This window comes from Venturia canescens, chromosome 1 (genome assembly GCF_019457755.1).
Source record: "Venturia canescens isolate UGA chromosome 1, ASM1945775v1, whole genome shotgun sequence".
NCBI lineage: Eukaryota > Metazoa > Arthropoda > Insecta > Hymenoptera > Ichneumonidae > Venturia > Venturia canescens.
Window position 1 is genome coordinate 7,851,217 of NC_057421.1, and position 16,269 is coordinate 7,867,485.

Here is a 16,269-nt window from a genome sequence, read left to right on the forward strand (position 1 = left end):
AAGGGCGATTTCATCCCTTATGGAGGCCCTCGAGAGCCGGTACGAACCTGAGAAGAACTTCAAAGTACTTTTCTCCGTAAGAAAATACATTTCTCTCTGAAGGCGATATATTGGTCACGTAAGTGCGAGAAAAATAGTTGAAATACGGTTTTGCATTGTTCCGAAGAAGCTCAAAAAATTCAGGAACAAGCTACATTTGATTTGGTTTTTTGTCAAGGGGACGTTATATAATTTTTTTCGAAAATTGAACCGTAATAATAGAGTCTTTCGATCTAGATATAAATTCATGTAACGTACTTTATTCTAAGCAGACTTTATTCTATAATATTGCAAAAGCGTGAAATTAGCCAAAACCGTTTTCAGAAGTAAATAATTTTTACTTCCTGAAAATCAAACTTCAACAGCTCCAGAACTTTATAAATTAATCAAACAGGAATATCTGTACGGATAAAATCAATGCCACGTCAACGCGTTCGTATTAATTCGAGAATATTCTGAATAGTGTCAAAGAATATTTCCTTTCTGATAATATCACAAGCGATTATTTTAACCGATTAAAATATTTTCTGCCAAGTTTTTACGATAGTTAGTGCGATAATGGCCAACGTCCTTCTGCAAAACATTTGTCATATCGGCACGTTTAACATCATTTTATCGATTTTATTAGTTTCACAATTAAGAAAATAATTTGGTCCAATTTTGTCCGAGCCGCAAGTATTAATCACACGTCAATACGTAAATTCTGATTTTGTAAAGCTGTTTAGCCAAAACCATTTTCAGAAGTAAATGATTTTCTACAGAGTTCCAGAGCTTTCCAAATTAATCGACCAGGAATATATATGTTTAGGTAAAATGAATGCCATGTCGACAAGTTCCTATTACTTCGAGAACATTCTGAATAATCTCAAAGAAAATTATTTCTTTTCTGCCAATATTGCGAGTGGCTGTTCCATCACCCGATTAATATATTTTCTACGAAGTCTTTACGATAGGTAGCCTGATACTGACCAAGGTCCTTATTCAAAAGAATCGTCATATCGGCTTGCTTAACATCACTTATCATGGTTCTTTGTTTTCCAGCTTATTGTTGGCTGGAGTTCTTGGATTTTACTGATTTTATTGGTTCATACATTTTAAGTGTGTCCGTATGCTAAGACACGTCCATGTTTGCTAATGTTTTTTAAATTTCCTCATTTCCTTTTTTAAAAAAAGCAACACTCGAATGTTCGGTTTTCAACACGTTTATTTATATCTCGAGAGTCGAATTATTGCTTTATTCGATATATTTCACTATAAAACATTTTTATTCATTAAAAAAATGATACCTAATGAACAAACTTATTTTTTACAGAATATTGGATCGCAATCGGTTTTTCCACTTTTTGGAAGTACGCTCCATCTTAGGCCATAATTCTATTCTCATTTTTCGGTAGATAATCCGAAAATAAAGTCCGTATATTTCTAATCCGAAATTCGTCCGTATCAATTACGGATAGCGCGATGGGTTCGGGAAAATTTACTTACACTAAATGTTTGCATATCTCACAACTCAGATAAAAAAACAACGGAAAGGACAGAACGGAAAGAGACATAAAGGAGAAGAGCTGACTGTCGAACATGGCTGCAGTTGAACCAACCAACATCTAACAGATTTCTAGAAATCTGCTAAAGGTGATGAAAACAGTTTTGTTTTCTACTTTGTGTGCTATTTTAGTCATCGTCGAAAGAAGAGACCAAAAGGGCACAATCTGTGAATTGACATAATTATCGAAACGAAAAAAAGACATTTTGTTGTTGTTCATATTTCGGAATTTAATGACATACAATTAAGAAAATAACATTTGTTCAATGATCACGTGATTTTGATCAATATTTTTTATCATCATTATGTAATTATTATTAAGTATGTAATTTCATAAACTCTTGAAAAATTATTTGCGTGAGGTAAAAAAAACGACGCAGTAGAGAATGTTGCCGTTGCGCGTCGGCGTTTTGGGCTCTCACTCTTTTTATATTTTGTCGATCTCGAAACTACTTTGATTCATTTAATTTAGTGGTTGTTGTTTTCGGAATAGTTAAAAGTGAGATTGGAAAAATTCATAAACTTGAGAAAAAGTTCAATCAAAGCGTACTAATGAAACAAACAAATTATTTTTCCAAATGAATTTTATTCTGGTTGTAATTTTAACCTTTACGTTTTGCCAAATCATCGCATAACAGTTTTCTCGATCATCAGATTCCACACACTTCACATGTCTTCCATTCACAAAGAAAATGTCCTGATCCAGCTCGCAAGTGTAAACGCAACGTAGATGAAGTCAATAAGCTGAAACTGCGGAATAACTTACCGGCTGAGTGTTGGTCTCTTCGGATATTTTTCTTGAGATTCGAAGATACGATTACCTCGAAACCTGCTACGAATGCAGTCGGTAAAGTATGGGCTTTTCTTCTCATCTTCAGAACAATTGAGACACAAATTTCGACAGCATTTGAGTTCTTTTTCAAGGGGTTGATAAAACTGCAAATTCGACCGTGATTTACTCGAACGTTCTTGATACTTTGAGAAAAATTTGCGTCTACATTTCAGTGATCGGTCCCCACTCAAACAACTAATGAATCATTTAAAAAAAAGTATTTTAGGTCTGTCAAAATACTGCAGAGTTTTACCTCAAAATAAAGAAGTTTGTAGGATTATTGACTGATGGCAAAGACGATTTTTCGTAGCTACTTTACCTCAGAGGTCTTTCCCCAATGGATTTATAACAAAACAACTTGAGATCGTAGAAAAATTAACAATTAAAGTCTTGACTACTTTGTTATAGACGAAAAAATAAAACTACAAGAAACCAGCACGTCGTAGAAATGGCTTATGCGTGCATGAAGCTTTAAGTAGTCTCAGAGTGAAGTTTGCTACCCTGGCCATGATCTGATAATAATAATCCATCAATCATTCGTATCATGAATCTGTCTTGAAACTCTTTTATATCAATTATTCAAACTGCTGCGATAAAGTATCCAAGTAGAATTTTAATATCATTATACAAAGCTGATTATTACGTGTCACGTCAAATTAAAAAATTTTTAATAACAAACATTCTTGACGTGGCACAGCAGTTTCAGGGCACGTGACGTAACAATTTTCTCTTACGTTGCTTTGTTGGAAATATATTGAAACAGAAGCTCAGTTGAGGCCATGCCAGGCTGTTCCGCTGGAAGCAAAAGTACTCAAATAAAATAGGAAATTAATTCTTCGTCTGCGAAGGTTTTTTCGGCATGCCCTGTCGGTAAACCTGCCAAGTTTTCCAACATTTTTTTCGATTTCTAACGAGGAAATAGCGTTTTTCGTCATTGACGAATCTCTTTTCCGATCATTCCTCGATAATCCAATTTATTTTGTCGAGAAATTATCCTAATTTATTGTCAAATCGAAGAGGGTTGTTTGTCAAAACGTTATAAAGTCGGAAATTCAAAGGGAAAACTCGCAGCTGGAGGTATTCAAGGTCAAATTAATTTTCCGTTCTCATTATTGCTTATTGTTGCAAAATCATTCTGCTATGATAAAACTCCAGTCCAAGAGTCGACACAGACCAAGATTGATAGCGAACAGTTTATCCCCGTGAGTTTTGAATAAAAATTGTCCCAGAAAAGCTCTGGCTGGGGTAAAAATATCGAGAGCCAATGCGAGTTCGAGCACTTCGACGCAGAAAAGGGTTGGAATTTTTCCTCGAATAAATAAAGAAACTCGTTAGTCGAAACCGTTTCTGCTCGGACCCGAAAGATCCAGCAGGTTCCAGACGAAGCAGGTTCATAACTCTAATTCAATTTCAATTTCACTCAACACAGTGAAAATAACTCGAGATTAATTGAAATTATAAAATTCACGATCACAGGAATACACGAGATGATGGAACAAATTTTTCATCGAGAAAGAAAACGTGTTAATTAAACAGCGAGCTCTTTACTCAACGTATTCTCTCTAATACGCTTTAATTCATTTGAATAATTATCCATTCATTCACCTGTTCTCGGGTGCTCTTCATAACAACTGACGAATGTGTACATACGAGAAATGTATTCATACTCCATACCGGGTGGAGCATACTTCAATGGGGTACTTCATAAAACATCGTATTTTCATAATTGAAAAAATCTTTAATTACACATCAGTAATATTTATTTTTTCGTTATCCATTCGTCGTCGTTGATCGACAAGACTTTCCCAAAGAAAAATGCACCTCGTGCTGGAGCCAAAGTCGTCACAATTTCGCTCTTTTACGATACGAGCTAATCGAAACCCGAAAAAAAGTAAAAAAAAAAAAAAAAAAAGCAGGCGTGAATTAGAGCTCAAAGCAAAGATATTCCGTAACGTTTTTCACCGAGGTCAAGACCGAGGAAATCGAATCCTGTTTGACACTGCAGTCGAAAGCAAGCAACTCCCCGATCTAGGGTCGAAGATTCAAAGGAAGGGTTGCGTCCTTAATTTGTTAGAATATTTAAAAAAATGATAAAAGCTGAAACAATTTGAACGAATATACGAATAATTGGGCTGGAATTTGACCTCCTTTATTTCTCTGCGAATATATAATTCATTGAGGAAGATTTGCTTCTTTTATTCTCACGGAAAGCCCTCTCCGTGTTTTTTGTTCCCTTCCATTCTTCTTGCACGTATATACGAGTGTATATTTATCATTCTCCGGCCCTCATCCCTGACGGATAATTGAAGTCCGTGACAGTGACACGGCCCCCGGCGGGGGCAAGAGTGTTAAATGATTCAAATGGAATTAAAACGTCCCATAAGTGCTCGGCGTATACCAAGTGTTCGCAATGCTTCATATACGCATGCTAAATTCCATAGGTATATTTAGATGTGTATCGCACACCGAGAGCCACTCACTTTTGTTCACGTCGGTGTAGATGATATCCACGAGATTCCTGACCTCGGACTCCGAGTGGGCGAAACATGTCAGTGAAGTGAGGAAGGATGCGAGTCCATCGAATTGCGTCGAATCGCACGAGAGCGTGCGTCTGCACATTTCTTAATGAAAACATTCAAATGTTTTTATGAAGATAAAAAAAATGTTGAAAAATTATTTTGAATATCGACTTCGCACGAAGCAGTTTGAGTCTCCTTAGCAGGCTACGAATTTTGCTGTATTTTCTAAAAAAAATATTTCCATACGAAAGAAAAAATGTTGGCAGACTATCCAAGGGTCCGTTTTATCGTGCTTTTTGGTAATTTGAATAAATGATTCGATTTTTTTTATCGATGATTCTCTTCAACATGGTAAAATTTCATTTTCGTTAAATGACTGAGCCAGCAGGGCACTCGGTCAGGAAAATCGATTGAGAAATTTAGTGGTTGCTCGGTGAGTGCAACCGCTACTTAATTCCAGCAGCATCAGAACGCTGCCTCGTTTCTCTCTCTTTCTCTCTTTATCGACGGGATATGTGAAGACAAGTGACCTGATTTATTCGCACCATCGAATAAGTCAAGTGCTTCTATTCTCTGTCAATGTTGGTGGGTTTCGTGGATTTGAGGTTTTGCTAAGAGATAACAGCTTCGATAATGACTAATAAACAAAGTGAGTAACGAATGTCTTTTGCCAAAGTCGTTAAGGGACCGCCTACATTAGGAGGCCAAAATCAAGCACTTTTTCATGATTATTTTTCAAACAAGGTACAGCACGGACCGTTTTGAATTTTTAACTGTTTATTGTGTATATCTATAGGTGTATATTTTTTATTCAATTTTAGTAATTCGGCGACGGATTATATCAGATTCAGCTGGAGTATCCGAAATATTTTCTCCTCCACGGCGTACACGATACCGCCTCATAGAACCATCTGAAACAAAAAAGTATAGAAATCTTTTTGTAGTTTATGAGTATACCTTCTGTGTGAACTAAGAAAAAACATTATTTTGTTGAAATGAATAAAAAAAAGTCCCTATTCAAACAAAAAAGTTGATTTTTTTCGGAAAATTTCCACTTTATTTTGTTAATAACTATTTTTCAGCGAGAATTTAAATCGAACTCTTCGGTTCACATAGAAGACAATTTAATAAGCTTCAATTTAATAAAAAAAAAAAACAAGTCGATCCGTTGAGTAGTTTTTCTTTAATCGTGTACGCCATTTTGAAAAACGTCGTATCGAGAAAAACGCGTTCAAAGTTTTCGGACCCGAAAAATAGCTGATTAAAACTTATTATCGTTTATTTACCTGCAGTTTTCGATCAATCTGCTGTCCCCGGTCCATCTTCATCTTCATATAGTTCGTTTACTTTCACACTGACAATGCCTTTAGAAATGGCAGATGGCTGTGTACCTGCCCTCCCCGACCGTTGCAAATTCTGACCTGGCGCTTGTTTCGGAGCGCTCGGAGCACGAACAATACACAGGCTATTTGAACCTTTTCTAGTTTAGATTCAGATTTGGGACTTTAGGAGCATATTCTATACATGAAGGACTTTCGATTTAAGCAAAAAAAAAATCGATTTTTTTGATCCTCTAATGTGGGCGGTTCCCTTAATTTCAGACGCTCTTTTTCATAAAATCAAAGTCTCACAAAACGAAAAAGCTTCGTGAGCCTTCTCTGAGCAACGAATTTTATTTCCACTGATTTCGTTTCTCCGTGTCATCGAGATGCAAGGGACGAATTAATGGCTAATTTTATTAAGGGGAAACGTTGATGATTTGCTCGAACATTACAGTGCATCGTGCCCCAGGATACGAAACCTCACACGAAGTCGAGTTCCCTTCTCGAAAGAAGGAAACCTGACTCGTGTAGAAGAATAAAAAGAGGATGAGAAAAAAAAATAGAACTCGTCAGGACCCTCTGAATTGTACGTCGCTCTCGGTTGTCTTCTGCCAAAGCGTCGTCATCGATTTTCGTTTATCCATCACTCGGTAACGTCCCCGCGTAAATGGACGTACATCATTCATGTATCTTAAAACTAATGGGAACAAACGTTCGTCGAGATCCAGCCAGTATTCGAAAACGTATTGTGGCGTAACTCTCCAAGCTAGCTGAACCCCAGAGACACGTCACCCTCACACAGAAGGATGATCTCACGTGGCTTTATTAACAGAAATAAACAAAAGAAGTAACAAAAAAAAGGCGTGACGGATCTTCCAGAGCCCAAACTCGGATCCGAACCTCAGAATAATTGTTCTCCATCACGTACACGTGAATCTTGATTCATTTCGAGAAATGATGGGAAATATTGTTTTCCTTGAGTGGAAAGATACAACCGGCAAAGATACAAAAATTGTGCATTTCACCGCGTGATTTTTCCATGACCAAGAGTTTGTCGATCATCTAATTTCCGGACTGAGGTCAACCGAAAAAGACAAACATGATTGAGTCGTCAAAGAAATCAGTCAAAGAGTAAAGATGGAAGAAATTGGACATTGACGAATTGCTATGGGAGAATAACCAGCGATATTTTCAACATATTTATTTGGTCAGAATGAAGCAACGCTCCCTCGATCCGTCGCAGAAGAGAGCAAATAAATTTGTGAAAATCGAGAGCAGCGATGTGAGCATCGATTCCCACTCCAATTAAATAGAAATGATCAACTTCCGTTCCAATCTCATTGATGAGCATTTTATTGAGATAAGAAAACTTCGGAACATCGATTCCAGCATTTTGTGCAGCGATGTTGAAGGATGGTTCAGCCCCACTGGACCGATCGATGCTTATCGGATTACCCGTCTTCTTATTTTGTCAGTAATCGTTTTAATCACGAACTCCTCTACCGGGCTAATCCATCGCTCGTAAAGTCGTGCATGGGTACGTCAGCTTTAACTCTATTTTAATGGCGATCAAACATTTATTAGTTGAATAGTAAAAGAAGCCGAAATCGAAAATCCATAATATTTTAAGCTTCCCATTAAAAATTGACGAGTCTTTAACGAACCCATAAAAAAATTAACTTTCGAGCACCCATGAAAATCATTCTATTTTTAAACAAACTTTAACAAGGTAGAAATAGAACATCGAGTACTGGAATATCATCATCGCTCGCTCTCTTTGTTCGGGGACATCATCGAGGTGGCTCATATTAATAATCATTATCAATGAGTCTCAGGATTATTTCTAATGTCGATTATTCACAGCTCCCGGGCAAAAAAAATCGAGTCAAGTTTTCTTTACTGTACATTCGACAAAGTTTTCAATACTGTGAGGAATAATAACCAAGAAAAAAATAAAAAATTATAAATGAAGTTGAAATATATTGAAAAGAAAACCCCAAATTTGTGAGGAATTTGAATAATTATTATTTGAGTGAATGAATTATCAGTGACGAGTGTGAATAAAGCAAATGACATAATATACAAAAAAATAAACTTGACCGCGTACAGAGATCCACATTGAATAAAGTGAATCTCACAGTTTCCAGATCCATAAAACCACACTTTTGTTACACATTTCGAAACTATTTAACCACACGTTCCCTGAAAGAAAGAGTCACAAAGTACGACAACTTTGATGCCAATGTATCCTCATATATTTGGCAATCCCATGGGTACAACAGATTTCTATTATCATCTCTCCCTGGGCATGTTTTCTAACCACAAAATGTCCATGTACCCTTCGAGGGTACCGAACGTCTTAACACTCGGTAATTTTCTCGATCCCATCCCCACAGGGGGACTCGCCGTGTTTCGTCGCTTCATGAAACAGAGACGAGTATGAACTAGCACGTAGGCGCCCACAAAAGGTGTTCGAGCTTTCTGGTGACCGCGAATCCCGAGGGCCTCTTTCGCCCCTCTCGCGCGTATGTCTGTACGCGAATGTGTAAATATGTTGTATGTGAAATATTCTCGAGTGTTAGGAGCATTAAGAGATTCTCTCACAGCTGTATTTCTTGGGAACACCAGGCTCGTACGTTCTGCTCATAAATTCTGTGCTCAAGCATGCAATCACCTCTAAGATGGACAATGCATTCAGAAGCAGTTCCGACCAAATTTATGAGTCGGTGTCATCGTCCTTTCTGCCTCTCTGTTTCATTTTTATTCCAAGAATGTACCACCGCACACTCCGACGATTCGATTACCAAAAACGGAAAAATTCTCGTCTCGATGTGCCACAAGAGTTTTGGCAACCAGCCACAGATCATGGCAGCCCATTATTTAGGTCATCGAGCGATGGCATACGCAGCGCCAAGTGTCCAAAAATCAAACTAAAATCCGTTTCTACCGGATTTCGTCACGAATCTAACGATCACGCGAATACAAAAAATATAAAAAAAACGTAATTTCGTTAGGAGATTCCGGCTGTGCTCCGTTTTCGGACACCGGATTTTTCTCACCAACGCAATGAATAAATAAAAATACGTAGCAGCTTGCGTACGCCGTGACACCTTTTGCGCCGGTCACAAGGATTATTTTATCACAAATCGCACGCACATCTGCAACCGAAGAGACCAGAGCCGGATTCACACCGCACTGTTCATTACGAAATTTATTTGCCATGATTTCGATAAAAGCTCAGGGAAAAAACTCAGGATTGCACTGAGGTGATCAGGGAGTCACGAAACTTGGTAAAAAAAATAAATAAATAAAAAATAAAAAAAAAATCTCAAGTTACTCCTTCGGAACTGCGAGTCTTGGTAGCAGAAATTTTTTGAATGACTTTGCACAAAGTTATTCCATCGTTTCCTCGCGGTACCAAGACTTCAATAGCCATTTAATTTGATCGAAGTAAAATAGTAACGAAAATGAAGTTTCCAATGCAGCTGGAAAATCAAAGACAAACCTGGGCATGAGAAAGGAAAATGATATCTTTTTCAAAGTGTACGGAGTGATGGCCCTCGGGAGGTGATCGATTGACGGAGTGATCGAAGTGTGGTACGCATGTGAAACGTGGGAATATAAGCGATTCGAGTAGTTCGTCGAAAATGAGAATTCAGATGGTGAAAAATTCATTTTGTTGGCACGGAGAAGCCGAAAGAGATTTTTTTGCTCCTTGTATGTACGCCATGGAAATTGAACTGCAGTTTTCCCGAGCGGGTAGACGAGAGGAGTTTATATTCTGGAACGCGAATTCGTTCATTCGCTGCCTCTCTTTGTCTCGCGGTCTCCTTCTCTCTCGTTCTCCCATGCTTTTCTCTATACATAGAGCAGTCGAGCGTTTTTATTTATCCTTCGGTGCAACTGCTCTCACAATTGACCGTCGGATCCTGTGAGATTCGTTGACCCAGTGTGCAGCGGAGTAGGGAACAGCGAGGAGGAAGCTCGGCGCCAGTCTGACTATCCGGCTCCTCGTTTCCCTTTGGCGCTACGCGAATGCGTTTTGGGTCGCTTCCCACGAGCTTCCAACGTTGATATATCGCATACACTTAACAGTTCAGACCTTTTTTTCCCTCTCGCTCCCTTCCGTCCACGTCTCTCCGCTACTTTTGTAAAACCGCCAGAGAAAGAGCTCGAGCATGGGGGAGGGAGGACGCTCGTATGCGATCTTCCGTCATGCGGATCGCGAGCCAAAAGTTTCGAACTGCATCAACGAGTTTTGTCAGCTAATCCAGCGAATATTATTCATTTGCGACGATCAACTGAGCTTTTGTAGTCCTCGCTGTTTCTGACATTTTTTCTCCATTTACTATACGTCACTGAAAACCGTGCAAGGGCACGCGTTTTTGACGAATAAACTTGCTCGATAGCAGAAAAAAACGTCGGGAGTTCTGTTGTCTCGCCTTTTGATCCGGCGAAAATTCCAGGAAGGCGAATGCAACGAAAGCCCCGCAGAATTCCTTCCGTTCCTTTTCCCGTTTTTGTAGCGACTTTTTGTCACATTTTTCCAATGCTATTCGGGATTTTTGCGTGCGTCTATGGAAAAACCCATTCCCGCTAGCTTATTCGAACACCTTTGTCATTTTTATTCAATTTCCAACGGTGAATTTTTATACTTTCATTTTCTCCAGCCCCAACCTCTGTGTGAGCTCTCCAGCAGGTTTTACTACCTTCGTTCCTCCCTTTTCACATATTTTTTCGTCTCTTTCTCATCCCTTGTGTGCTGTTTGTCTCTCCCTCTCTGTTTCTCTCAGCTCTATTGACGAGCTCCGCGACGCACTTAGTGAGTAAGTGCTTCGTCGACGCTTTCGATAAATCGAGGGCCGCGAGTTGCCCATCGGCTCGGGAGTCTGGGCAGGGACCAATCGATGAATGAAAGTGTCATTTTTTCTATACTAATTCGATATATTCGTAAACGAATAATTTACAGAATTTTACGAATTTACGTACATTTTGTTTTCCAGCTCACTTACTTTTGCATGATTTATAAATCGACGTACTATCGATTGATCTCCAATATTTTTCAATTCGAACAGAATTTTTCGTAGAAAATTATTGGAAACATTTTTTTTCTTGATCGATTTTACTTTACGAAGCGAGAACACTCAAAACATTAGCTGAGCATACGAAATAAATACTTCTCGAGATTCATCATGCGATTTGATCGAAACTTGAGTGTTGAAATTTATTTCCTACCGAACGAAAATTAGTTGGCACTTTGCCAAACTTATTTCATTATTTCTTAATCATTTTCCTCGTTGCCTTTCTAACCCCCTTTTATGATTATTTTTATCGTATTCGTTGTGCACGAATGTTTTTTTATAATTTTAAAAAATTTATTTTGAATTTTAATTTAAAAAAAAATGTTTTTCATTAACTTTATTAAATAATTCATGTGCTTATTTTTCATTAGCTTATTTATTGCTTATTTAATATAATTGAAATTAAAATTAAATTAAAAAAAAAAAATAAATAAAAATTTAAAAATATGTTTAAATGAATATTTTCATTTGTATCTTTTTGATTGTTGAATAACGTTTGAAAGCAGACTCTTCGTACATCAACATCCTTCCAAACGAGCTGCAAGATTTTTCAGAGAAATTCATCGCCCAATGAAGGAAAGGAAAACGAGCGAGAGACGAGAAAATATCGCAGGACAAGATTTAGCACGCGCACGCCTGGCCAAAAGCCATCGGGAAATGGCATACACATTTCGACGACAGTAACCTTTCGCATTTCTCTCTTTTGTCCCTTTTTATCGTTGGTTGTTGCAGGCTTCTCGCCAAAACACACTACTGAGAAAGCAGGAATAGAGAAATGAAAGGAAAACTACAAGGATTTCATGGAGGTTTTTGGGAGCCATTGGCGCAAAATCGTTAATGAAGAAATGCCGTTGCGCAAATCAAAAGCTCATATTTGTTCGCCCAATCGCGATTACAATATCTCCCTCTGCTTTTCCTTTTCTCTTGGTTCATCGTTTAGCGTCATACTGAGTTTTATTGCAGCACTGAAATAAAGTTGCGCTCGTCGTGCTGGGAGGTCAAATAAAACGAGAAAGATTTATCGTCTCGAATGTTAGCAAATTTGTTAAATTACTCACTACGCTGAGCTGTCGTGGTCGCACGACGTTACAGATATTTCGTTATAAAATTCGTAAGTTGTTGGCCGAAGGTTCCATTCGGTGCAATAAAGCATCGTGCAATAAACCTTTCGTCATTTTCGTGCTGGATACTCCACTCGAAACTTTTCTCACTTTTTCGTACCACAACGCAATGTGACATGAAATATGAAATATGAGTTCCCATATTTCGTCGGAATTTAACACCATTAAGGTAGATCATGCCCATACGATCGTATTTTACGGGTGTCTAAATTGCGTCGATTTTTACTTCCTAATTAAAGATATATTATCACACTAAATTAATGTTAGAGTTGTTCATTCAAAATTGTAAATAAATTTTTCCAACTTATTTTTTGCGAATGACTGAGTGAACCCCAAATTTTATTCTTCCTGTCGAAAATACTATAGTTTTTTACGTAAAAAATCGCATTGGAGAAAGCAAAAAGAAAACACAACACGAAATGGATCAAGAAAAAAGTGTTAATAAAAAGACAGAAGGTTACGACAGGAATGGGCCGAGCCAAGAAGAAACAAATTGCTGAAATAAGCAAATAACGAGTGCTCATTACCAATTGCGTTTAATCTTTAATGTTACTTATTTTTATTACTAGTAAGACAATTGTCTCGAATTTTTTCCAAACTTTCATTATGTACTTCATTGTTTTGTGTACTTTTTAATGAACTTCGTAAAAAGCGTTTACTCGTTATATGAAAAGTCAAACAATTTTTTAAGCATAGTCCCTATAACCCTGTGCATTTTTCTTCATATTTAAACATGTTTATCTCAACAACCAATAAGACGAACCCTTTAAAATTGCGTGTCAGTCGACTACCTATTTAAACTCTCTGTAAATTTCAAGACTTTCTTAAAAAAATCGTTTCGTGCATGAACTACCTTAAGAAAAGGTTTGCACCAAGTGATTGTTTATTTCATAAACGGTTTAAGGTATTCCTTTCAGGAACCCGAATATTCTACACATTTCTGACTTTAAATGACAGTAAAGTTACATTAAATAATAATAAATTCCTGATACAAACTGTCTCACAGATAGAAAAAAATGTAAGGAATTCATAGCGACGATAAAAATAAAGGGTTACCGAATGTTTAAAAGAGATATTAAGCATAGAAGTTGGAAAAATGGCAGAAGCACAAGCTTTTCTCATATAACGGCGACTTCTTAGAGGCTAGGAATCAGTCGAAATTTCGAGTGCCCTAGTTTGCGCCACCAAAAAATATGGTTACTCGAAAGGAATACCTTAATGAGAAAGGATAAAGCATTTCCTGGGGCATTTTATCTCGTCGATTTATTTTGGTGTGCACGAAACTCCCCAGCCTAATGTTTTTCAACCGAAAAGTGTGCCCGGATGTATATTTTCGATATTGTAAGCTTGGACGATTTATCATTTCGATTCGAGAAGGAAGAAAGCACTGATCAGTATTTCCGAATGAACGATAATAGGAAACTTGGGTTTTATTTGTTGGGAGAGAAAATGATGAATTAATGAATTCACGTGTTACGACGTCAAGACTTTCGGAGTCCAAGGGTAACGAATAAACAGAACTAGGAAATACAAAATTGTGTATATCGCAATATCACCCGCGCGCGCGTCAACGTTAATCCACAGATCAATTATGACTCGAGCAGGTTTGTATCTCTTGCCAAAAAGACAGTGAATGCTGCGCTTTCGCTTATAATAAATTATACCCGACGCCTTCCCGAATTAGTCGTCAGTACACAGTGTTGGTGGATACACACGAGAGAAATCCGGGGCTGTGAGTTAAAATTACTAAGACACCAAGGGACGCCCCGATGACGCAAAATCAAAGCGGAGATTACAAAATCGGAATACGCTCTGGTTAGATTTTATTATTTTTTTTCTCGAGAACTTTGTCGTTGAATAGACCGATCGAATTGAATTTCAGATTTCAATTAGGTCGAAATTGTTTTTCTTATATAAACCCTTCAAGTTTGCACCATCATGAATAAGGTAGTACATAAAAAACTACTAGTTTTTTATGCATAAATATTCATAAAGAAATTTGGTAATTTTACTCTAAAGCAATATTTTACTTCGAATTAATGCAAGTTGCTACTTTTTCATGAACGAAAAAACATTTTTTCGTAATGAACAACAACGTGAACGTTGTTTTTTTGGGATATCATTCAATCCAATCTTATTTGAAGTAATAATGTTGCTTGCATTTTTTTTCATATTTAAACACGTTTGTCTCAATAACCAGTAAGACGAACCCCTTAAAATTCGATATGCGTGTCAGTCGACTACTCATTTAAACTTTGTGTAAATTATAAGACTTTCTTAAGAAAATCGTTTCGCGCATGAACTACCTTAAACTTATGTCAAACCGAGAGAAATTTGAACTTCGGAAATGCGCGAAAAATTCACCATATTTATGTACTTATTTGGTAGAAACGTTTTTTCAACATAATATCGATGAAATTGTTGAAGGTACTTTAAAATTTATTGTTTTTTTTTTATTATTTATTGAAGTGAAGTAAAATTACAGAAGTATTTTATAGGATCTGGAGCAGTTCAATCAGAGACTTTTCAGTCTCAGTGTCTCTTTATAGCGATTTCAGTTTCATCTGAAATCACTATAATTGATAACTTTCATTCAAAGTACTTGTAGCTTCAATTTCGGTATCCGCGAAACGAAAAAAAAAACATGAAAAATGAAAAAATTGTGTACACACGCGCGAAAGTTGAAAATCACGAGTGTTCATGAAATTTTTTTGTTTATTCTGCTTCCGAAAAATACTTTTTTTCACCAACGAAATTTCAATGATGAAATCCGGCGATTTTACACTAATTTCATCGTAACCAGATAAAAAAAAAATGCGTTTCAATTTTCCCCAAGAAGTCATTGATAACAACAATTCTCTAACTGTTCACCGACTCCAAGTTATTAGCTTCTCCAAAAAACTGATCGTTCTCAGCCAACTATTCTCTTCGCCCTTAACCAGCTTCTTTCGTTGATAAAAAGCTGAGCCCCTGCTGTCGATGTACCCGGCGAATGTCGACACTATCGACCAAATTTGTGTACTGGCTTCGAACGATGATGTTCGATGTTCAGCGATCGAGTGTTTAGTAGCGTGAACGCATCGGGAAGCAGCAGGCTAAGGATCAGTAACTCTCGCGCGAGATTTGCACGCAGTGCATTCAAGCGTCGAGTCTCACGTTTACATCCATAACTTCCGTCGAGCTTCGAATTTCGCAGTGCAATTGTTCCACGATATTCTTGAGACACTGGACAAATATTTAAGTTGATAAAGTGAGTTGATTTTTTTGGAATTTGTCATCGTGCTCCAATTACAGAATGCTAATAATTTTTTTTGAACGAAATGTTTGCAGTAGATTCCATAAGGATTCGATCGACTGCTTCAGGCTAATAAAAGTCAAAATTTCTCGAAATATTTCTAAGAGAATCGACTCGTTTTAAGGTACATGGGTGAATATTCGCTATCCAAGATTACGCGATGATATTTTTGGTAGGCAAAAATGAACACGTACCGGATAGATTTACAAAATTTCGACACTAGTTACCGTGCAGTTTAGCAGCAAATTAATGATTGAATATCGACTTTCCTCTGACACTTATCACTCGGACATATGAAAGCCGTATACAAATAAAAAGTTATTGAATTTTTTCGTTAGTTATATCCAAGATTTCGCAAAAAAAATCGATCGTTGTATTTCGTGGATGTTCAAGAATACATGAGTATTTTAGTTTTTAAACCTTACCATTGAAAGTCGGCTGAAATATGAAAAAATATCTGATGAAAAATCATTCGGATTAAACGACAAATGGATTAGTAACGTTTGACAACGCTGCA